The 24725-nt window shown below is 56.9% G+C and overlaps 1 protein-coding gene across 4 annotated transcripts in view; it reads right to left on the reverse strand.

Moving 5' to 3' along the window:
- Positions 1 to 24725, reverse strand: part of SYT2 (synaptotagmin 2) — a 105275-nt gene that overhangs the window by 18211 nt on the left and 62339 nt on the right. Inside the window, exon 1 of one of the 4 annotated variants that reach the window (XM_082702026.1) lies at positions 21668 to 21950. The exons of the other annotated variants lie outside the window; for them this stretch is intronic. The gene's annotated coding sequence lies outside the window, so the exon portion shown is untranslated. Of the gene's footprint in view, positions 1 to 21667; positions 21951 to 24725 lie in introns of those variants that run through there. 4 annotated transcript variants of the gene reach the window in all.

Here is a 24725-nt window from a genome sequence, read left to right on the forward strand (position 1 = left end):
TTCTTCCCTACTTATTCCACCAGAAGCTAAGGAAACAAGGGGTTGAAGACTGCGCGCCAGTTCCCAACAGTCCTGTGGAAAACAGAGGCCCAGAGAGGTGAAGTGACTTGTCCAAGGGCACACAGCCCATGCTGCTGGCAGTGCTGGGAGCAGAATCTTCTGGAGCCCCAACCAGTGCTCCTTCCCTCCCAGCAGAGCCACCTCCTTCATCTCCAGGGCTCTTCCCCACTCTAGGCTTCCAGGGTCTGAGCAGAGGCAGAGACAAGCACAGAAAAAGAGGAAAAGTCCAATCCTCAGGGATTTATAGCTGCCGCGGCCTCCCCCGTGGCTCAGGCTGCAGTCCTGGGGAAGGCAGCCAGCTGCAAGTGTTGAGGATGATAAATGATTAGAGGCTCCGGGGGCTCCCACGACGGAGTGAACTCCTGTGTCTGGTGAGAATTGCCAGAGCGGGAAAGCATGAAATGGCACCATCAGGCAGGAAGGGCTGTAGGGTGCTGTGACACCAACACCGGGACAGCTGGGAGATGGGCTGAGGGCTGGGTGGAGGCGCCCGCTCTGGGCCTGCAGGGTCAGGGTCAAGGTCTGACAATGGGGGGGCAAGGGGGCTCCCCAGGAGACCCAGCCAGGAGCAGACAGAGAGGAAGGGATGAGGGAGAGTCTCATTCCTGGGGAGACCCTGGGAAGCTTATGCAGACCCACACCGCCCGCGCCCTCAAGGCCTGGCTCTGCGGGGTGGAAGTGTGACCCTGGAACCCCTGAGCAGCCGCAAGCGCCCTGGGTCACCGTGACACAGGAGCTCAGGGGCCACACTGTGGTAACTGAGGTTCTAAGACTTCAGAGAGGCTTGTCAGGGGAAGTTCAAGTTCAAGACCAGTGCCTGAAGTCAAATAAGCCTTGAAGGCTCTGCGACAGCGCCCTCTGCAGGCTGCTGGAGGAAAGGCAGGCAGGAAGGACTAAGTAGTCAGGTCTCCAGTCTTGTTCTCCATGAATCCGCCTGGGAGGGCTCGGCCATCAGAGATACGGCAAATTCCGCTCAGCTAAGTGCCTGCCCCACAGTCAGCATCATGACTGGAGCCCAAGTCTGCCTGAGGCTCCTCCTGCTCTACCACTCCTATCCCCCCCCACCCCGGGGTGGCATCGGGGGAAGGGGCGCAGCGGAAGCTCAGGACAGGGGAGTCTCCAACAGTGGGAAAAGAAGCCCCAGGAGCAGGGGTGGAGATGAGCTAGGTAGCTGGGTGGATGGAGAACCCCCGCAGGTATTCACTTCTACCCCCAGCCCACTGGTTGCCATCCGTCTGTCTGTCTGTCCAGGATGGCCACTTGGCTCCTGTGATGGTCTGAGTCCTCAGCACTCTGGCCTCGGCTTCCTTCCTCAGGGGTAGTCAGTTGGGCCTCTGGGCTGCAGTCACCACTCAGTGAGCCCTCTCCACCTGCACATACTTCGTCCCCAGCTTCCCCTCCTCCACCACCCCTGCACTCTCCCGGAGAAAAGCAGAGAGGAGGCAGGCTTGGGTGGGCAGGGCCAGGTGAGGTGGTACAGGTGTTCTAAGAGTCCTTGCACACTCAGAACCACGTTGGGATCTCTGAGCACTAGCTTGCTGCCTCTGGGCCCCTCTGCAGGATGAGCAGACACTGGTGCTGGGGGGCGGCGGGGTATGGGGGCAGTGTAGGGGAGCCAGTGACAACCTGATTGACTTATTCCTTATCTTACCCATCTACCTGAGGAAGTGCCCTGGAGCAGGGGAGGAAACAGGATAGCCCGTGGGGGCTAAGCAGGGCATATGAACAGAGAGCCCTGGGGTACAGCAAAACAAGGAGGGCTACCCCCTTCTCCAGAGAGCCTTCCCAGCAAGCAGAAACAACAGGCCCCTGGAGGTGATCCCCCTCATGAGCCAGAGGCTCTCCGAGCTTAGCTGCGATCCCTGTTATCTAAGATGCCCTTGACCACAACCTGTCCGACAGGATGGAAGGGGGTCAGACAAGAGGCAGAAGGTGGCTTGAGCCAGCCTCGCACCCCCTCCACACCCACAGAAGTTCCCCAGTGCTCTGCTTTTAGGGTCTTTGCTCAGCTCATGGTCACCAGATTCAAGAGGGAGGTTAATCTGCCCCAGGGCTTCAATCTGTGGGTGCAGATATGGAGCGACCTCAAGAGAATGTTAATCAAAGAATGAATATGCACGAGGATAAGCATAATATCGGTGGTGTGTGGGGGGGGAGACATGTAGATATGGGCTTATATATTCAGAGACTGCTTCTGGAAAGATGCAGAGGGAGTTGGTGACATGTGTTGTCACTGCTTCAGGGGAGGGGAGTTGGGAAGGAGTAGTTGGCAGATAGATCGCTGTGCACCCTGCTATGGTGCCTGGGTTTTGAAGCACACAGGTAAATCTGCCTATCCCCTCCCCAGCCCCGGGGAGGCTTCCAGAACCAAGAGCCCAGTCCCCAGCCTTGCAAAAGACGGGCACAAAGGAGGGGGCTTGTGTAGCTGACCCAGGAATCACCCAGCTTGGGGGTCACCGAGACCTCCCCTGCCTCCCCTACCCAGAACCCACCCTGCTCCCTGCCCCTGCTTCTCCTCTGCCCTAGAAAGCATCAGCAGCTCTAGGGCCCCACACGCTTCTCCAACAGGCCCCCTGGACCCCCACGGTGTCCTCCCTGATGAGACTCCCTTCAAAATCAGACTCTGACCCCACATCAAAGCTGAGTACATTTGATCCCCACCTCACACCCAAAGCACAGGAGCGTGCATGTTCACGCACGCACACACACACTCACCAACTGCCACTTCAAACCTCTTCAGAATGATCTGGGGACTCTGTACCCCTGTGGATTACCACACTCAGGTCCAGATCATGGGGCGCTAACTGGATACAACGTATTTAATGTCTCCTCAGGTTGTACTTGCAGAAACCATCATAACGAGATGGAAACGCACAACCAGCAACGCACAACCAGCAAGCTGCCTCTCACCAAAGCCGGGCAGGCTAAAAAGATCAATACTTCAGGATAAGTTACTTTCTTATTTTTTTGAACCAATGCTCCAATCCCTCATTTGGTCCAGGGAATCAGAAGATAAAGTTTCAACGAATTACTTTTTTAGCTCATTTTGGAAACCCATGAGCCATCTCTGCGAGTTCCTTGTGTAGCGAGGCTTGGGACAGGCCACACGTCCCGCAACTTGGCAGCAAGGTCGCCATGGCTTCTCTCTTTTTTTTTTTTTTTTTAAGATTTTATTTATTTATTTGACAGAGGTGAGAGAGATCACAAGTAGGCAGAGAGGCAGGCTGGCAGGGAGAGAGGAGGAAGCAGGCTCCCCGCTGAGCAGAGAACCCAACATGGGGCTCGATCCCAGGACCCTGAGATCATGACCTGAGCTGAAGGCAGAGGCTTAACCCACTGAGCCACCCAGGTGCCCCGCCATGGCTTCTCTATAGAAGCAGAGCCTGCTGTGGACCCACCACAAGGTCCCAGGGAGCGAGAAAGTCCTTCCCAGGGTCTAACTTCAATCCCTCCTGCTGCAACACTCCACACTCCTTTCCCTTCTTTTGCATCTAGGCTGAGGTCAGCAAATCCTAGGCCACCTGAGGAGAGGCCCAGGGCAGATGGGGGTGATGAGCGGGACTGAGTCCCCCCGGAGCCTTCCCTGGCACCTTGCTAAATTAACCATCCCCGCTCGGCTGCCCGATGGTGCCGAAGGGGAAGGCCGCACACCTGGCGCAGGGCGTCTGTCCCCGGACCTAGACTTGAGGCGCGGCTACTCTTCATCACAGAACTAAGGAAACCCAGCAGACAACGCAGTCCAACCCCTTGTCTGAAAAGTGAGGAAACCGCCCCCCAAGGGATGTGAGTTCTCACCTCACACAAGCAGCAAGGCAGAGCACAGAGCGGCAGGAGCAGTCATGTCCTCGACTCCCCGCTCTTTGTCGCCCCTTCTCCACCCCCAGCAGCCCACAGGAAAGCAGGGTGCAGAGGGACTGTGGAGGGGGGGGTCAGGGATGCCCTAGTCCGGCCAGGCCCCGGGGACCTGCGTCCCTCTGCCACCCCAGCCAGGACCACAGCTGGAACCAGGAGGGAGGAGCACCCACCCACCCCCCTGGGCGGTAGGGAGAGGGGCCAGGGCCCTGACTCCCTCAGAGCAAGAAGGCTCTGAGAAGCTGCTGAGTCACCTCCCCAGGCTGCCCGCCAGCCGCTGGCCTGTGCAGAGCAGCCGATGGGGGCTCCCGTGCCACCAGTTTAAAGGGTCCCTCTACCCCTGGACCTGCTGCTTTCCCTCCCCCTTCTCCCAAGACTCAGAATCCTGGGTCTTGGTCCAGAGCCCTGCTGCCTGGCACCTGACAATGTCTCCCAGACCCACAGGCAGCTCTCCTGGGGCGGAGGAAAGGGTTTCCAAGGGCTGGGTATCAGGATGCTTGGGAACGGGCTAGGAAGGCTGGGGGACCCTGACCAAGTGGGGATACATGGCAGCTTGGGGACGCATGCCTCCCAGGCTGCCTGGTGCAGTGGGGGTGCAGGGGGCTGACCCCCAAAGGTCACGGAGCCTCAGTGTACGGGGCAGGGAGGGGGCTGTGCCCTTGTCAAGGGTACCCAGGACAGCCGCTTCCTGTAGCACATGGGGAAGCACTGGTTTCAGAAGAGGAACCCGATGGCTTAGTAGTGATTACCTGACACCAGTCCATGGGCTCCCTGCTCTGCCACGTGAGTGGCCCTGCACTTCCCAGCATGGCCCCGTTACCCTGCACGCCAAATGCACATCTTCATTTTGAGCTAAAAACCGTTAAAAATTGATGCATCTTCTTCCTGACTAAACGTTACTGAGCTTTGAACACACCAGCTCCGCTCAGCGCTGCCCCGCTAAGGGACCGGGGGTTAGAGGCTGGGCTGCAAGCAAAGGTCTTTGAGTTTGAGTGTGTGCGTGTGGCGGTGCGGGCCGGTGTGTGGGATGAGTTTATGAGCGTGTCGGAGGGGGCGAGCGTGTGAACGTGAGTGTGTGATGCGTGTGTGGGGAGGGTAGTGTGGGTGGTTGGGGAAAGAAGGAGCAGGCAGGAGCAGGAAGCCGTAGCAAGGTGACAGGGGCCCTAGGTGGCTCTGAGGAGGAAGTGAGAGACCCCAGGAGCCTCCCCCCCGGCGGCCTGGCTGATAGGGAGCCCGGTGGTGCCCCCACTGTCTGCCAGGAGGCTGCAGCCAGCCGGCCCCATCTCCATTTCCACGTGGGGGGGGGCATGGATGAGGCCCCCCAGCCCTGCTCAGGTTCACGGATTCCTAGGCCCCACTCAACGCTCACAGCCCAGAGAGGAGGAGGTGGGCGAATGGTGGAAGGCCCCATTAGCTGAGTGACGGAGCAGAACTGCGGCTCCGTGGCGTGTGCTGGCAGCCGCTGGGAGACAAGAGAGGCTTGGCACCCCTCAGGCCCAGCCCAGCCAAGCGACAGCAGCCACTGAAGGACTGGGACAGTGAAGGGCCGAGGTACCGGCGAGGCTCTGTATGTGACATCATGTGCCACTGTGCTAACACATGTGCACGGCACTGGGAACACGTACATGATCAAGCGAGTAAATGTGTGGGTCACGCAGCCACATACAGGAGTGTGAGAAGCCCTAGGAACAGAAAATTGGGGAGTCCCAGACCATACCCTTGTCCAGGACTTGGGGTAACATGGGAAGACCCTGTACTTGGATGGCAAGCGGGACAGACCCCAGCGTGGGGCACCTTGCAATACCACAGAGCCCTGGGGGTGGGGGAGACCACAGACCCCCCAGCCCCACTGCAGCAATCCTGTCACCTCTCATTGGTCCCCAGGCGAGGGGCTCCTCTGTTTCCTCAGGTGGCCTGAGGTACGGGACCCGACGGAGGCATGGGGGGACCTGGTGTCTCCCCGCTTCCTTCCACTCTTTGGAAAGTGCCTCTGCACCTCCCTGGGTGATCTCGTGACCATCCGAGATGCTTGGAGACCTTGACCTCTGGGTAGGACCGGGAGCCTAGCAGTGGGGCACCTCTGGGAGCAGGGCTCAGGCCCCAGCAGAGACCGGGCGAAGTGCCTGTCCCAGCAGGGCCCCATGAGGACAAAATCAGCCACGAGGCACGGCCACGGAGTGGCCCGAGTGCCCATGCCTTGCCCTTCCTCACCACTCCCCAGAGGGGCTGGCAGCGTCCGAGCTGACCATGGGCCCCAGGTTAGGGCTAGTGTCCCCAAAAGGAGTCAGCAGCCCTGGCTGAGAGTCAGGGACTCTCCCCCCAGCCCCGCCTTGTCCTCAGGGAGACTGCGCCACTCCTGTGTCACAGTCCCTGCATGAGGCTGTGAGGTGGGAGGTGTCTTGTTGGCCTCCGCATTTCCTGCCAGCACCGGCCCTGCACCCTGGAGCAGCCTGGCTGCTGGGCTTGACAGGCAGGGAACGGAGAAGGGGGGGTGTCACAGGGCACAGCACCCTCCCCTCCGGCAGCCACACCAGCAGGCTCCCTGCTTCGGACGGGAGGGGAGAGACTCCAAGGCTTAAGGCATGCTGTCAAGGCCAGACCTCCGCAGCCTAGGGCCTGAGCCGTCCTTGGTCTAGGAGAGGCAGGCCTGCTTCCCTGGACGGCTCAGCAGGGAGACAGACACAGACAGCCTCCAGCAGGCTGTTCCCTCAGGCTCCTCCCTCAGGAAAGGCAGTACCATGCGGTCCAGACCTCAAGAGAGACACAAGCAGAGGAAGGGCGTGAAAATTCCTTCCCTCCTTAATGAGGGACCAGGCAGAGGTTGCCCGCCTCATCCAACCTTGAAGGTCATGTCAGGGCCAAGTTTTGAGAATATGAATGAAGAAAACTCAGCCCCATCCTCAAGCAGCTCGGGGCAAGACGACACACTCAGGTTTTCTCAGAGGTGGAGCAGATGGGATTCTCCCCAGTGACAGGAGACCTCTGAGGCTCAGAGATCAACATACCCAAAACCTCACTGTGAACTGGAACCCTGATTTCCTGGCACCCAACCCAGGGCTCTGTTCCCTCCTAACAGTCAGCCCCAGCTCGTGGGACCAAGTGTCGGGGGAAGAGATCACAAAGGCCCTGGGCCCGCAGGTGGGGGTGTATGTCAGGGGAAAGGAAGGAAAGCTTCCCTTCCTCGAGTTTCTACTGCCTGCCACATTGAATTTCATTCATGCTCAGCCATGTCAGATAGGTACAATATTCCCATTTTACAGATGAGGAGACTGAGGCCGAGCGGGGTATACTCGCATCGCGCCCAATTTCCCCTGCCCCATAGGACGGGAAGAGCTGCCCTCAGGGGCAGAGCACTTCATACTCTGAAATACTGAGATCAGAGTATTTTACTGGCGGCCGATCAGGAAGCCGGGGGCAGTCCGAAGTCAGGGGAGCCCAGGGCGCTCTCAGCACCTAGGCGGGGGGGGGGTTAGCTGAGGGGGATGCTGTCTGCTCTCCCCAAATCCCCCCAGATGCTGGACAGGCCCTGGGGAAAAAGACATGCCCTTCACTTTTCGGATAAAGATGCCCATTACTGCCAACACCTCTGACAGCTCAAGGTCTCCAAAAACTAAAGTGGGTCACGTAAATCCTGGGGGCACAATTATAGTCCCCGAAGAAGCCGACTTTCTCTGGCCCGACCTGGGAGTGAGAAGAGACATGGGGAATAGGGGCCCACAGGGGCAAACCATGTCCTCAAAATGCCAGCGGGCTGGAGGAGGGAAGAGATGCAGGAAAATTCCAAGTTGGAAAGTCCAGCTCGGATTCTATGTGGATCCCAACCTGGGAGCAGGACCATTAAGGGAACGGATCCCCTGGGGCCAGGTTGGAGGGGGGCGGTGGGCAGCGACGTGGTGCACGTTAGCACCCGACCTTGGGGTCAGACGACCTGGCTTCAGGTCTCAGCTTTGCCACTTGCAGCCCTGCGAACTTGGGCGGGTAGCTTAGCTTCTCTGGGTCTTGCTTCTCCAACTGTGAGATGAGAACCAGGAGAGTTCCTGCCTTGGAGGTTTTGAAGCTGTCCTGTTCCTGAAGGGGGGGAACCAGCAGGTGAACCTCTCCTGAGCACTTACGGTGGCCCAGGTTAAGCCTCCGGCCAGCACCTCCATTCTGCAGTGACAGAGCCCGGAGGCAACGGAGCTAGTGGTGCTGGTGCCCGGAGGACGTCCCAGCGGCACTCTAGCCATGCCAGTGGGCCACCGAGCGGCGGTGATGTTGGCAGGTACCTGGCAGGCTCGTGTGCACTCAGGAATGGGCGCTATGGGGAGAACCAAGGTCTGGGAGTCATTAGCACAGGTTGGGGTGGGGGGTGGGTTGGGAGAACAGTCACCCCAGGGAAAAGGAAACCAGAGACGGGCTCCCGGGAACATCCACATTGAGAGGAGTCGCAGGAAGAAGGGAAATGCCAGGCAGATGAAGCATAGCCAAGTACGGAAGGAGACCCAGCGAGAAGAGAACCAGCTGGGCGGCAACAGAGGAAAGAGAGCAGTGGGCGGGGACACAGGCAGCTTTTGGGATACTCGTACGGGAGAACATTCCGGTGAGTTGTGTGTATTAATCTAAGTTCCACCTCAATCAGAAAGAACAAAGAACACGCAGAGCAGAAAGCTCTCCCGGCAGACCCGTGGTCAGTGCTCCAGCTCTGCACTGACACGCTCCATTTGGTCCACGAGAGCCGGACTAGAGGGCCACCCGGGGAGACTTAACACAGCCCCTGCCCCTGGCGCTGGGCACCAAGCAGGGCGCCTGCTTCCTCTGGGATGCACAGGTGCTCCTGCCGAGAGACCACGGAGCAAAGGCACAAAGAACCAGGGAGCACCCCCGAGGGGAGGCTTCCTGAGCCCCAAGCCAGGGACACAGACGTGGACCTGGAAGGGGCTGGACAGTTCTAGGTAAGAGATCTGGCAGGTGGCAGGGGTGGGTGTCTGACAACCACAAGATGAGATGGGCCCACTCGCCACCATGGCCCCGGAAGGTGCAGGAACGACATCTGACGGGCAGTAGGACATCGGCCGGGGCTTGAGAAACCCCACCTTCTGGGACATCCACCCCAGAGCCTGACCTGGGGCAGGAGAGTCTCCTTGGGCCAGGACACCAGAGGCCTCTTGGCGTTCTCTCCGGGAGCTGAAGTACTGCTCTACACCCACCATTGCCAAGCGCACTGGGAATGATCCAGGCCGTAGTCAGGGGCAAAAGGCACACATGTTTCCAGCCTTTCCGCCATAGGCTAAAGGAGACCGGAAAAGGCATCAGGCGGGTGATTGTCCCCTCCATGCAACCAGGGACACTGAGCATGACAGCATTCAGCAACCGCAGGGCGAAGATGCCCATGTCCGTTCTGAAGGGCCACACGCAACACAGGTTAAAGCAGAAGAAACCGAGCCAGAGGGTGGAAGTGACTGGCCCAAGGTCACAGGGTTCATGGGGCAGAGCCTGGCTCTCAGTTCAGTGCTCTTCCAAGCCGGCAAAACCCTCAGGCCTGCAAAGTTTCCCAAAATAGGCACGATGTGAACATCAGGGGTTTCCATCTCCCTATAGAAGGGCCTGGGTTAAAACTTCAGCTGGCATTCCTGCCGTGGCTCCCATCAGACCCCGCAGCCCTATGGCTGGTAAGCGGGAAGCTGCATTTCACCTTTTCCATATACGGAGCTGGTCTGTTTCAGTCATTTTGATTTTCTGCCACAAATTCAAGCTCCTCACACACTTGAAGCAGGAAAGGCTTCAGGCATCGAACTTCGGTTTTCTCTGGCAGCCATCTTGGCTCTCCTTGGTAGCCCCCTCCGAGGTGAGGACCATAGCACACCTCCTGGGCTCAGAGGCCAGTCTGCCCCTGCCCCCCACACTGCGCTGAGGGATTCCTCTGCTTCCCCTCTTCAATTCCAGCAGTGTGAGGGCTGGGGAAGAAGATGAACTTCAAGCTCAAAATGGGGGAGGAGTTTTGCAGTCAGCACTTTGCAAAATCCTGATGGGATGGGGGTTTCGTGAGGTAATGAATACCCTGGCATGGAGGGCCATAGACAGGGACGGGACACAGAGTTGGCCTAGATGAACTTCAAAGTTCCCTCTCCAACCCCATGAGACTCCACACCTCTGACTCTTCATCCCACCGCCTGCTGGCCTCATTCGCTCCCAGGCTCTTTGTCCTCAAGAGAAGCCACCACCGATTACGTGGGGGAGCTCAACAGTTCTCTTCAGAACATCACTACTCGTGGGGCGCCTGGGTGGCTCAGTGGGTTAAGCCGCTGCCTTCGGCTCAGGTCATGATCTCAGGGTCCTGGGATCGAGTCCCGCATCGGGCTCTCTGCTCAGCGGGGAGCCTGCTTCCTCCTCTCTCTCTCTCTGCCTGCCTCTCTGCCTACTTGTGATCTCTCTGTCAAATAAATAAATAAAATCTTTAAAAAAAAAAAAAAGAACATCACTACTCGTGCAGGGATGGCTTCGGGGTATAGAAATTAAATACAAAACGGAGACCAAACTGGAGAATTCCCTGAGCAGACAAGACCATTTAGGCCATATCAGCAAAACTAAATCTAGCTTATTTGATAAGTGAAATTTTACTTAGATTATTCTTGTAAATGCCTCCAATGATCATTTAAAAAAAAAAAAAAAAGCTGCCTTCCTAAAAAAAACATGTAAGATAATCACCTTTAACCAATCCCCTGCCAAGTGGAAACCTCCATTGTAATAAGGCACTCTTGGTAAAAGGTAAACAACTTCCTTCTCACTTGGTAAGCCATCCTGTGATGCCAGGTCCCTGAGCTTCTTATCAGTCTTTGGATTTAAAAGCTCCCAGTTCACCAACTGTTCTTAAATACACAATAAACTCTCACTAAATACTATTTATTGATTTGGTGGTTTCAATTTTGCTTTTTCTGGGCTTGGGGCAGGATGGGGGGGGAAAAAACAGGACAAAAGACAGCATGGAGGGAGGGGGGGCGCCTGGAATCCAGTGTGGCCATCCCCAAGGCCAAGTTGGGGGGCACCTGGGAGGGCGGGTGTCCTTGAGCGGAGTTGGGACCCAGACAGGCCACAGCCCAGCGCTGGCCTCCTGATTGGGGGTGGTTGTCAAGTGAGAAGGGAGCCCGCTCAGCTCTCCAAGGTTCATTAGAGAAAAAGGTGAATGTTGAATACGTGTCATGGCAGGCAGCTCATTAAGCCCACGGAGCTTAAAAATAGTGAGACACACAGGCATGGGGGGAGGGGAGGGGAGGGGAACTGGGGCCTGAAACCAGCTCAGCACCCCAGAGGAAGGAACAGCAACCCCTGGAGAGACTGAAGCCATCCCCAGGGGAAGGAAAGTTTGCTTAGATCTCACCTGATCTTCCCGGGTAAGCTTGGAGCAGGACCCCGCTGGAGACACGGCACCTGCTCAGCGAAGAGAAGACGAGCCCCAGAGGATGACTGAGCTCCGTGCAGATGTAGACAGAGATAGGGCAGCGGGACACACACCTGCCTTGGAGGACTGCAGAGCCTGCCTGCTCACAGACACTACTCGGTTTCCCTGGGTCTGAGCACCCCTCAAACATCCTTTATACCACCTTTCTGATCAGTCTGCTGTGCGGGCTGTGGGATTAGACAGCCTTCACTCAAATTCTCCCGCTGCCACCTACCAGCCTGGTCACCTTGGAGAAGGCACTCCCCTCTCCTGGACTGGCCTCCTCTTTCATAAAACAGAAACACCATGGATCCCTACCACGTAGGGCTACATGCACTAGCCCCACTATGGCTGAAATGCAGTAGGACCTCTGGCAGGTTCCAGGAAGCAGAGAATGCGGAGTAAAGGGAGGGCCTGGGAAAGGCTGCCATAGCTCGAAGAAGATGCAGAATTGTTGCAGCTGCCTTGCTTGGTGGTGCTGGGCGGGTTTGGAAAACAGTTATACGGCTCTCACTGAAAAAGGGTGGGAAACTAGGGGAACCAGATTCCTTCAGCCAGCACGCACAGGGCACCTGCTGTGTGCTCTGCTTTTTTCCACAGGTGGTCCCAAACCAGGAGGTGGGGCCAAGCACCAGAAGCCAGCTAGGTAGTTGGCTGGTGTGGGGATCACACTGACTCTAGACAGCAGAATTCCAGAAGTGCAGGACTCAAGAGAAGGGAAACCGAGAAGGAGGGGTAGAGGTCGGGGGGAGGTGGGATGGCTCTTCTCTGGGTTAGATCACAGGAGAAGGTCCCCAGTCCAAGGGCTCTAGGATGAAGGGGGCAACTAGGGGGGGAGGGAGGTCTCGCCTACCACCACCCGCAGCCCCAACCTGGCCTGTTAACACACCGGGTGGGAGAAATATTGCCGAGCACCCATGGTGACCCAAGACCCTGGGCATCTACTCCAGGCTTCGCTCCCAGGGGGCTCAGGCCACTGAGGAGACAGCATGGGGCTTACACAGGACAGAAGAGCTGCAACGCACCTTAGGGTGGATTATTACAGCCCCTTCTGGAACAAAGGGAAACCAAGGCCCAGAGAAGGGAAGTTGCTTTTTCTTTTTTTTAAAAGATTTTATTTTTATTTACTTTAGAGAGACAGAGCATGGGGGGTGGGTCAGAGGAAGAGGGAGAGAGAATCTGGAGCAGACTCCACACTGAGCGCAGAACCCGACATGGGGCTCGATCCCACAAGCACGAGTTCATGACCTGAGCCGAAATCAAGAGTCAGGTGCCGGCCTGACTGAGAGCCCACCCAGGAGCCCCAGAAATTACTTTCACGTCAGTAAGAGAGTCAGAGCTAGAATCTGGGATGCTTTCCACTGCACTGCACTTGCCACACCCTGACCCTGGGTCATATAGGTCCTCTCTGCCTCTTCAATTCCACACTGGAAGCTTTATATTCTGGAGGGAACCGGACTAAGGCTCAAAGGAACACAAGATGTTCCGAAGGCCACACAGCAGGTCAGACAGAGAAATGCAGGGTGTCTGGTCATCTTCCCCAGAATACAACAAACACTTACTGAGCATCTACTATAAGCCAGGCAGTGTGCTGGGAACACTCTGGTGCTAACACTCTCATTTAAACCTCACATAAAGAAGCAAGATGCTCTGGCGCTATCGTCATATGCTCGGGTTTCGTCCTGGCCTTGTTAGTTAAGCACCCCCAAATACGTTATCTGGGCCTGGGTCTCCTCATTTTGCACAATGGCACCTGCCTCACAGAGTAAAGGAGATAATCCATGTAAAATACTCACAACAGGACCTGATAGAAGTCAACTTTCAAAATAAGTGTACATTGGACCCAGCAATTCCACTCCCAGGAATGTGCCCCAGAGAAGTGAAGATACGTGTTTTCTCAAAAGTCTTGACATGCAGAGCCCCCTGATGGCTCAGTGGGTAGAGCACAAGACTCCATCTCAGGCTTGCGAGTTTAAACCCCACATAGAGTATAGCGATTACTTTAAAAAAAAAAAAAAGAAAAAAAAAGGACATGAATGCGCAAAGCACTCGTAATAGTTCAACTCAAATGCCCATCAACTGATAAAGGATAAACTAAGTGTGGTCTATCCACACAGTGAAACATGATTTAACAATGAGAAGAAATGAAATGGCATCTGCTATAGCCCAGAGGCGCCTTGAAAACAACATTAAGTCAAAGCCAGACTTGAAAGAACATGTATCATATGATTCTGTTTCTATAAAATATCCAGGACAGACAGATGTGGAGAGACAAGCCGTAGACCATCCATGGGTTAGGCTTGAAGAAAGGAATAGGGAATGACTGCTAACGGGTACAGATTTCTACCTGGGCTGAAAAAAAAATTCTGAGATTAGATCGTGGTGGTGTTCACACAACTCTGTGATGGTACTAAAAACCACTGAATTGTGCACTTTAAATGAATGAAGTATATCTCAATAAAACTTTTTTTTTCTTTTTAGTAAAAAATCGATATCCCCCAGTAAAAGGAAGGAGCTTCCAATCACATTTAGAGGGGGGAGGGTGATGAGGTTCAGAGAGATCCAGCACTTAGCCCAATAGGGCTAGAGTGTGTAGGATCTGACTTTGGACTTGGTGTTATTGAACTCTAAGTCCAAGGCTCTTTCCCGAAGCTTCTCCTAAGACCTAATCCAACCTGGACTCCCAAATGTCTTGGGGAAATCTTCCTTTCTCTCCCCTTAACAAAGCTACTCTGCAAATTCTCCTTGCTATTTAATCTAAGTCCTTCCAACTTCCTGAGATATGAGGTCCAGGGAAATCTGAGGTCAAGGCCAAGGTCACAGGAGACAGGCATCAGGCTGGGCCCCTCCATTTCTAGCCAATGTCCAACGTCTTCTTTAGGAAGCCTGGGGAATGGAACAGATGAAATACAGTGGACTCTGAGCATGAGCTCACGGCTGACTTTGGAGGTGACCTTGGCAAAGCAACCTCATCTCTGGGGCTCTGGGTAAAATGATATTTAGAAAGAGGCTCTGAGGAGGGCTCCAGAGGAGACATTTCCAAGGCCCTGAGTAACTCTGAAATAAAGTGTCCTCCCTTCTCCAGATCTGCCATTCACCCCAGATGACCAGCTGTGAGGGATGGGGACAGTGGGCAGCTGTCAGTTGCCAGCTTGGGTATCTGCAGCCTGGTCACCCCTGTGGTTTTCGGCAGAGACCTCTGGTGACCTCGTGTGAGATCCTTGGCCTAATCATCAACCCAATACTGTCAGCAGGTCAGCTTGGCGCCATCTCCCACCCCAGGAAGGAGACGGATAAGGGAGGGGATAAAAGCGCGATCAAGCAGGGTCCTTGACTTACTTGGCAGGAAAGGTGCTGAATATGACCTGTGCCACTGCCCTGCTTCCGGGCAGCGCCCCCTCTGCCTCCTTGCACTGCAGATAGCCTGGCTGAGGGTAGGAGGAAGGAAGTATGGCCTGTTTTGGCCATCCCAGGGAAGGCATGACCCAAGTCTGCCTGTGGCTCCTGGCCAGGGTGTCCCAGCTTGAAGGAGAGATGGTCAAGCCTCCTGCTCCCTGTTTGTACAGCTGTGGGCCATATCCAGAAGGACTCCTGTCCCACTGCTAAGGAGCATGGAGAGACACAAAACCATCATCCCTTTTCCTGGCCAAAATGAAGAAGAGCAGACCTAGAGAGAGGCCAGATTCCCCCAGAATCACCCAGAGTCTGAGCGGTCTCACTGGGAGAGCAGCCCACTGGGTTTGGTGCCATTTGTAGAAATTTCAACGGGCCAGAGCCTCAGCCAGGAAGCCTGCCTGTGTCACAGAGGCTCAGACAGGAGGACGCCAGGGTGTACATCCTCCAGGCCCACTGGTTTTTCCAGACCATCACCCACCTCACTGGATGCACAGGCACCCTGGAGGAGGTGAGAGAGAGTCATCCTTCTCCACATTTTTAAATGGGGACTAATGAAGTCCAACGAAGGGAAGACACAGCATGTGTGGGACCATGTGCAGTAACTCAGCAGTGAAATCATTGGCTTCTAGATCCTTCTAATCAAATACGGTCACATCCCTGCCTCACCCCACTCCTAGCTCCAGTGTCACGTTTCTTTTTCTGCAAAATGTCCCTTTTCGGTTTTAAGAAGCCCCACAACAACAGCTGTGCTAGCACAGAACGCCAGGTACTTGCTCTTCCTGAACTTCTCATGTCAACCCTCCGGCATACCAGCTGATTTATTTCCATGTTAAAGGTGAAGAAACTGACATTCCCAAGTGTTTAAACCACAAAATCCCAAAGGAGTTGGGGCAAGCTAGTGCCCTGGTGTCCGAGAACTCAGTCACCGTCCCATAGTACCAAGGACCCAGAAGGATCTTTATGCTCCAAATCCCACCAAAACGGGGAGCAAATGTCCCCAGGAGGCCCAGGGAGTCTGCTCAAGATAGAGATGTGGGGAAGCGGAGCTTTGCTCCCGCCCAGAGGCCATGTGCTGGGAAGCCTGGGGACAGGCTGCTATCTGTCCCTGAGCAGCTGGCCGCTCCCAAGGCCCAGCCCTGGCCAAGCAGCAGGGAGCAGGCTAAAGACAGGCCCCGAGCTGGCAGCCTTGGCCTGCCCCACTGTGAGCAGCAGCTCTGAGAGACTCTCCTGCCACCAGGGCCCTGAGAGGCTGGGCGGGGAGACCCAGGGCCCTCCTTCTCCCCCCAGCTCAGCCCCTCAGCCCTAAGCCCGCAGCAGCAGCACAGTGGGCCCCGATGGCGGGAGGTCACTCTGGCTGCATGGTCTCCAGGGCCCATCGGTCCTGCTGGTTAGTTTTGGAGCTACAGCACCAGGGTTAGCTTTAGGGGGCACGGCTGACCTCCAGGAAGGTCACTGCGGCCTCTTCCGGGGGCAGGTAAGAAAGCTAGCTCATTGCCAAATGAGCTCAGATCCACCCCCACGGTTCTCCCCTAGCAGTCGCACAGAGAGCCAGTGAGCCCACCATAGGAAGTCCTTCCTCGTACCTCACCTGAGTCCTTCCTGCTGCAGTTCAACCAGGCCCACTGCCTCATACAAGAAATGCTTCTGATTCCAAAGGTACCCTTGTGACATTGCTAAGATGCAACTCCACGAGCAACACAGCCATCACAGAAGCCACTAAACCAGCCGGCAGCTGCCGTGGGGTCAAGAATTTCATTTCAGTAAGAAAAGGCTGGGGGCTTCGATCCTCCTCCCCCCCAGCCGCTATCCAAATTCAGGACCCAGAGAACAAGTAAGTGGGATGCAGAGGAAAAAAAAAGAAAAAGAAAAAAGGAAAGATAACAAAACAATGGCAGGGGGAGAAAAAAATCATTCACAGCTTCTCTTGACCTGCCAAGGACTTTTACCACATCTTTCCCTGGGCTCAGGGGCCTAGATAGGGAAGCAGCTTCTGTATGGCTCTGCCTGAGCTTCACTCAATGGGCATCTGCTCCAAGGCCTTTCTGCAAAAGCTTTAAAAGTCCCATTTCTCCAGGGAGCTGGAAGCTGGGGGAGGCGTCGGCTCCAAACAATAAGGGAAATTTATTAGGGATCAGGGCTCCCAGGAGGATGGAGCAGGCAGATGCTGTCCGAGAGGCAAAGGGTTATTTAATGCGGTAAACCCAAAGGCTCCTTTAGAAGTCAAGTACTCACACGGGAGGCCCTACACTCTGCAACCTTCCTTTTCAGAATCCCTCTCCTCCCCCACAAACCTCAATCCCAAGTCAGACTTATTTCCCGTCCTTTGCCACTGGGCAAATATTGACTTTCTTTCACTCAGCGTTGCCAGTGGAACTGAGACCAGCGGGGCTGGCTATTGTCTCCTTCCTCGGCGAGGGCAAGGCAGGCTGTCAGCAGAAGAGCTCCAAGCGGGGGGGGGGCCCCAGAGACGCATCAGGAAAGCAAGCCTGGAAGGAATATCATGGTCATGGGAGTAATATTTCTGTCTTTCTTTCTTCTGCTTTGTCTTTCTGTCCTCTGTCCCTCTCTCAAGCACACTGGGTTTTATTTTCTCACGTTCTGGCTGTCCTAAAGCCACGAAGCGTGTCTGACCCAGGGAAGGCAGCCTACGACAGCTGGCAAACGACCAGAGCTCTGGCCCGGGAATTACAGTCTCAGACACGGGGCAACCTTTTGCTAGTCTTGTCATTTTTCTGGGACCTCAGTGTTCTCATCTGAAAAATGGGAATGTCAGACTAGATGCTCTCAGGATTGGGTTAGAGGTGATTTCCCACCCATGACTCCTGTCCTCTCCATGGCCATCAGGCATAATGCCTTGTGCTCTCTGATTTTAGAAGATCTGGAAAATACCTGCTTTGTGCTTACTGGGAAGAGTGCAAAGAGCACTGCATGAGGGCCCCCAGATGCAGACTCAGTGCCGCCCCTGGCACCAACGGGTCATGTAGTCCTGGGCAAGGGGCTCCCCCTCCCTGAGTCTCAGTTTGCCCATAATCAAAGTCAGACTGGATGAGATGAACCGCACGGCCTCTTCCAGTGCCTCGTGCTGTGATTCCATTCACCTAACCCATCCCCAGGAGCAGAGATGCCTTTTCCCCAAGACCTCATTTTACAGCCCTTTCCTCGCGACTAACCTTGAGTGGAAGGCTGTGGCGCCTCCAGCTTGTACTCCCTGAGCACCGGCACAGGGCGCGCGTTTTGTTAACCTCCATGCTCTCTCTGACAGTCTTACACTCTGCCTGCAGCCCCCTGTGGCTGAGCTCACCCCTCCATGGGGTGAGTGCAGACTCCTGAAGCCCAAGCTAGGGCACGGAGGGAACTGGTCTCAGAAGCCTGTGCCTGGTGACAACTGCACCACTGTGGGCTCTGTCCCCACCCTTCCTTTAACCCAAGCCCCCCTCAGTGACAACACAGAGCCTCAAAAACTCAGTGCTTATGCAGCACCCAGTCCCCACTTAGAAATGCCCATACTCATGGTCCTGGGAGGAATTTTATAGAAGTTATTCTCATGTAATCTTCATAAGAACCCTAGGCGACAGGTAATTTTCTCCCCAATTCACAGATGAGATAGCTGAGGCTCAGAGAGCTTACATAATTTGCCCAACTTCACACAACTCATAAGAAGAGAGAGCCAAGATGAGAACCCAGGTCTGTCTACATGCAAAGCCTTTGCTCTTAACCCTCAGCATTCTTACTAAGAGAAAGACGGCATGCCCTCTCCCCAGGCTGTCCTTGAACTGTGACCAAGGGGCAGGGAGTCTTGATGCTCAGATGATGCCCACAAATGTCCTTGAATTGTGACCAAGGGGCAGGGAGTCTTGATGCTCAGATGATGCCCACCCCACTGAGCCTCAGTGAAGGCAGTGCCAACCGGGCCCTGAACCCAAAGGGTTGGCAGGACCTTGGATTCATCTCAAGCAACCTTTCACTTTGGAAATGAAGACTCAGAGGCCTGTGGATGGGACTTGCCTAAAGTCACCCCAAGAGCTGGCCCTGCCACCCCTCCTCCCAGCCCACCAGCGCACCCCATCCGGTCTGGCTCTGTGGTCTGGGATCCTGAGAGTTCCCCCAGGGCTGAGTCAGGGCCTTTACCAGCCCTTCCACCCAGCCCAGACATGCCTCTGGCTCCTTGCCCCCCAGGATCCAGTCTCAGCCCTCCCTGGGCTTGGGGGGGGGGGGGCTCGTTCCTGGAAAGTTCAGGAAGTGGAATCAAACCCTCATGTGTCCTCACCACAGAAGGGACCAGAGGTGTGGCAGAAAGTGGGGAAGGGAGAGCTAGAGGCAAACAGGTATGAGGTTATAGGAAAGTCAAGCAGTTTTTTTTCTTTCACATGAAGTTTCTGCTGCAGAATGATGTTAATGATGAGAGCCGAGTGGGGAGAGGGGGACAGAGGGAGGGAGAAGGGGAAAGAGGGAGGGGGAGAGGGGGAGGGAAAGACGGAGGGAGAGAGACAGCCATCCCATAGGGAAGCTCTGGAAGCCCAGAGGAGATTCCAGGGCCCCCTCCGCAGGGAGGCACACCGGCTCCTGCAAGCTTTCTGGGTACCAGGGCTAGCAGCTACCACTCACTGAGGACACAGAGGGCTCAGCACTGGATGAAGCATTTTTTGAGCATTTCTTGTTTAATCCTCACAACAATCCTAAAATACCACCACTATTTTCGAGTAACTGAAACCCAAAGATGTAAAATCCTGTATTCGCTCAAGGTCACTCAGCTAACAACCAGTAGATCCCAGGGTCTCCCGGGGATTCACTCCTTGGCGTGCAAGGCCTTGAAAGGGGTCCCTCCATATAGGGAGTTGAGGCTCTGGTGGTCTCTGTGCTGGAGACAGAAGTACTGGGGACAGAAGCGAAGCGTGTGTGAGGCCGAGGCTGGGGAGCACCACCTGCCCCCATCACCCAGCCAAGCCCCCTGGCTGGCTACTCAGACACCAGTCCGGAACTCCAGCCACAGAACCACAAGGTGGGAAGGGCCGGGGGGAAGTGATTCAGTTCAACCCTCTCCATGGACAGGTGAGGAGAGCAAGGAAAGGGCTTGCCCAAGGTCACACAAGGTCACCCAAATTGGAGGCAGGGCCTAGAATGAAACTCTTGCCTCCTGTCTTAAGCCAGGACTCGCCCCTACGACACCCTGAGGCCCAGGGAGAAGCTAAGGTCCCACCCCACCTGCAGACAAAACCAGAGTTCACCCGAGAAGAAGTGAGACGAGGTTTTCCTATGGTGGAGGCTTCGAGGCTGCCCAGTGGAGTGCTGGGGGCTACGATAGTGGAGATCTCTCTAATCAGAGACAGGATCTTTCTAAACATAATTCCTTCAGATCACCCTTGTCTGAGGTGGATGCAGCCTTGTCCAGAGCCAGGGGCCAGACAGCATGACCTTGGGGGGATCCTTGACATCCCCCCTTTTGCCCAGGGGGCTCCTATCTGTCCCTGGGAATCTCTTCCCGGGGAAGCTCTGCACCCTACAAGGACGTGTGGTGCTAGGAAGCCGGATAATCTCACAGCCGGACTGGAAATTCTTGAGTGGGAAGAAATGATGGATGAGCAGGCAGAGGGTCTCAAGGCCCTGCTGACTTTCTTAGGGGGCGGGGACCCACAGCTTCCCCAGAGGGTAGGTCACAGCAGGAAGGCAGCTCCTGCGGGGGGGGGGGGGGGGGGCACCTCATCCAATCCTCCAATCCTTCCATTGGCCTCCCCTGCATGCTGGGGCCTGCACAGGTGTCAGAACCAGGAGACTTCAGATCCAGAAGCTCCAAAACCCCATTCTGCAGATTACCAGACTGAGGTTCAGAGGACTAAGTAAGTTGTCCAAGGTCACAGGCTGGGTCAGAATGGAAGCTTCCTGACTTCCCCTGGAACGCTGGGTACACAGTTCCACACTGCCATCTCCTCCCCAGGAAGTGAGCGCGGAGCTCCCCGCAGAGAGGCCTTGGATCAAGGGCGTGAGTTCCTAGGCTCCAAAGCAAAGGACAGGCATCCCGGAGGCTGGTTCCCCTGACCACCCTGTTCCCCACCTGGTCCCCATTCCTGACTGGAGCACCAAGTGTCTCCATCTTCGTGAAGTTCAGAGAGGTACAACAACTTGTCCAAGGTCACACAGCAAACTGAATAGAGCATGCCCTCCTCCTGCGCTGTTGCCCCTTCCCCAACCCCCACCCGTCTCTCCAAGCTCTGCCGATTGCCAGAATCCTTAGGACCGGGCTTCCTCCAACAAACGGAGCCGCGGCGCTTGTTGGGAGTATGAAAAAGTTTCGAGGAGAGGAAGGGGCGAAGATGCCGCGGTCCATTCCAGCCCCAGACCGCTGCGGCAGCGCGGGGGGCGCGGAAGGGAATAGAGCTCCGCGCACCGCCAGTGTCCACAGCGCGTCCCGCTCTGCGCCAGGGGGCTCCCGAGCTCCGCGCGCGGGGCCCTTTGGCTCAGCCTCACTGCGGCGGGGGCGGCGGGGGGCCCCACGTGCCCCGCACCCACTTTTCACAGTACACCTACTCCATCAGCCTCCCCCGCACCGCCTCCTGCCGTGCCCCGCTAGCCCCGGGTGCCCGCGCAGATGCGCCGCGGCCTCTCTCGCCTTCTCCCCGCGCGCGTCCCGCGCTACCCGCGAGGAGAAGCAGGGCAATGGCGAGGGGTTCCCGGCATAATTCAGGACGCTTCCCCTGGGACGCCAACGGTGGTCCAGAAGCAAGTGGATTTCCGAAGCCCACTGCTCCCACCGCGGGCTCCGTCCCGCACTTAGTTTATCCGGCTGCGAGCGCCGAGCCCAGAAAAAGTCGGAGCGTCCCAGATTGGCGACCCTGCATCCATCCGCCCCGCGCCCCAGGCCCTCCGGGTGGCCGCGCATGGTTGGCGCGCTGCTGCGCTCGGGACCACGCGTTGCCCTCGCAGGGTGTCCCCGCCCGGGGCGGCTCTTACCGGGGACGTCCGTGCGCGGTGCGGCGTGAGCTCGCCCAGAGGCCAGAGTACGGGGACGGCCGGGGTCTCGAAGTCGCGGTCCCCTCTTTCCACTTCGCGGCGGGCCGGGCCGCTGCGGCTCTCCTCCCGCCCGCCGGCTCCCGGCTCGCCGGCTCGCCGGCGCTCTCTCTCTCTCTGCAGTAGTAACAGCCCGATCCCGCTCCCCCCGCCCGCCAATTGAGATGCTCCTCACATCCGCCTGCACACAGCGCGTGCCGGCCCCTCCGAGGGCGATCCCCGCAAACCGCGGTGCAGGGCCCCCGCCCCAGCAATCCCCGCTCAGGGGAGGCCGCCCCCGCACGCCCCGCGCCCCCCTGCTCGGGTCCGGACCGCCGGTGGGCGGGGAGGGAGGAGCGACAGGGAAGGGGAGGTGTGTGTGAGGGAGACACGGCGTGCGGGAAAGGGGTTCGACCCGGCGCGCCCCTAAAGAAGTTTGCGGTGGGTGGGGCTGGCCTCGGGTCCCCAAGCCCCGCGGGGCAATGCGGAGGAGTCCCCTCCCGCCCCGTGCCCTCCTGCGACACTCCCCACCCCACCCGCGCCACCCACGAGCTTTACGAGCCTCTCCGGAGCGGGGACTGGATGGGGGAGGGGCGCGGGGAGGGGTATCGCTGCGCGGTCGGGAACAGACTAGCGGGTAGGAGGGAGCCGATTTGCTTCAGGGGATACGGATGAAGGTTTTCCTGAGTCGGGAACGGAAAGAAAAGGGAGGGAGAAGGGGAGTGATGGAGACAAAAGGCAGAGAGCAGAGGAGAAGGGGCGGTGGGGGTGCCTACCCGGAGAGCTCGGACGGGAGGGTTAAGTAGGGACGGGCACCCGGGGCTCTCCTCCGGTCTCTCGGGAAGGGGAGGAAGCGGCTGGAGGGGCCCCTGGGGAGCGAGGGGGAAGTGTGCGCTGCCCTGGACCTGGGCCTGGCCCCCAGGTAGGAACCCACCGAAAGGGCTCAGGCCAGAGGAACCCAGAGACTCCCCGCTTGCCACAACTCCGCTTTCTCCCTCTTGGGGAACGCCAGGCCTCAAGCCTCCCAGAGCAACGAGAGGACCAGGAGTTGCCCCTACTCTCAGGGCAGGAAGGGGCGGGGAGGGCTGCGAACCGGGTCGGGCTCCTTTGCCTGGGCCTCACCCTCGTGCCTCCGCCCTCAGGGCTCCAGCTCAGCCCCGTCCAGTTTGTGCTGGCGTGGTGCCATCACCCATCCCTGACCCTTCCCAGCCCCACCCCACCCCACCCCACCCCTGCCCTCTTCCCCACGGCTTCTCCTCCCCCTCAGCTTCCTCCCGTTTGCTCCTGTACTTCAGATCCAGACTCAAGAATCAAGTTTGACTCAGGAGGTGATTCTCCCGTCACGCCCCTCCCCCGAAAAAAAATTCCCATACGTGTATGTGTTGGGGAGGGCGTCCCTCAGAGCTTTCCAGGGCTTCTTATCTCCACAGCGTGTGAGGAACCCTGGGAATTCCCCATACCTGCAGCGAATCCCCTCTCCCTGGCCCAGCCCCCTGACAACATCACCCCAGAGCCGGGCCACTGCAATACTGCGACACCCGCCGCTTCTGGCTGGGCTGGAGCCTCTCTTTAGAACAGCAGCTCGCTAGTCACGGCCCCTGGGCTGCAGAAATAGCTGATTCGGGGATTTCCAGGCTGCGAGCGAGTGGGGGAGTGTGTGCCACCCATGTACCGGGCTGGGGCCGCACATCGCTGTTGGGAAGGGGGTGTGTGTGCACACTGCTGTGTGTGTGTTTAGGTGTGGGCTAGGGGACAAGACAGAGGCCGGACAAGAACTCTCTGGTCAGCTCTGCTGACCCCTCACCATCCTTCGGATAGAAAAGGGGATGGACCATCAAAGCTTCAAGGTCAGATGCTCCACAGGGAGGACACTAGGGATTCTCCCCCACAGCACCACAGGGACGGACCACAGGGCTGCTGGCCTCCCACACTGCGGGGGGCTTGTCACTTGGCTGCTCCCTTTCTAGAGGAAGAAACGCTTCTCTTTTGAGATCCACCAAAGGCTTTTTTTGCCAGGAGGAGGGATAAAAGGGCTGAAAGTTCAGCGGCCTGGATGGGGCACAGACTGGGATGTCCTGAGACACTGGGGCGGCAGATCCTTGATGACTGCAATGGACTGCTGCATGGATGTTGGGAGATGGAGGACAGGAACCCCCTGGCTCCTTCTGGTAATATGGAGGAAAAGACACCTGAGTCTTACCAAAACTGCTGCCAGTTAAATTGGGTCTAATGACAGAAAATAAAGCATTTATATAGGACTGTGTCTGCTCATGAAAATCCCTGTGTTCAATGTATAAGCTTCCTCCACTGTGGCCTCTCCCCTCCTGGGGGAGTGGGATCTGATAGGGTAGGGAATGATCAGGTGACATTTGCACAGGCAGGGGGCTGGGTCAAGATGGGGAAGGGGAGCAGTGTGGTCCTTTGAGAAAAGCTAGCTTGGGTTTGCTGAAAGTCCCTAGGGCCCCAGAGGGGCACCCCCACCACAGTCCACTATAGGATGGTAGCAACAGCTTATAGCCTTGATTTTACTTGATCCTTTCAAGCAATCCCAGGAGGTAGCAAGGCAAGAAAGAGACAATCCTTCACTGAGCTATAGGGAGCCCTCAAAGGGGGAGTGACTCCCCCAGGTGCCTGTGTTGTTTTGGTAGGGAGTTAAGAGCATGGAGCTGGGTCCTGTGACCTCACATGCTGATCCTCTGAGCTGGTTACAGCTGCTCCAGCTGGGGCCGGTTCCCCAGGGGCTCCTTATGGTTACCTCTCCTACCGCCTTCTTGTAGACGTTTCTAAATGTGGCCCCTGCCCACCCTCCAGCTCAGCCTGCCACGCCCCCACTCCCTCACACTCTGAGTTCCAGCTGCCCTGATCTTGCAGGTCTGGAAAGGGCTGTGCTCTTCCCTGCCACAGAGCCTTTGCACAAGCTGTCCTCTAATGGAGGACATTTGTCCTCTCTGCCCCACGTCACCACACCAACTCCCCTCTGTACTGCCTGCCAATCTCAATTCCCTGGCACCTCTCTTGTGTA

This window comes from Mustela nivalis, assembly GCF_964662115.1.
Source record: "Mustela nivalis genome assembly, chromosome: 16".
Taxonomy (NCBI): Eukaryota; Metazoa; Chordata; class Mammalia; order Carnivora; family Mustelidae; genus Mustela; species Mustela nivalis.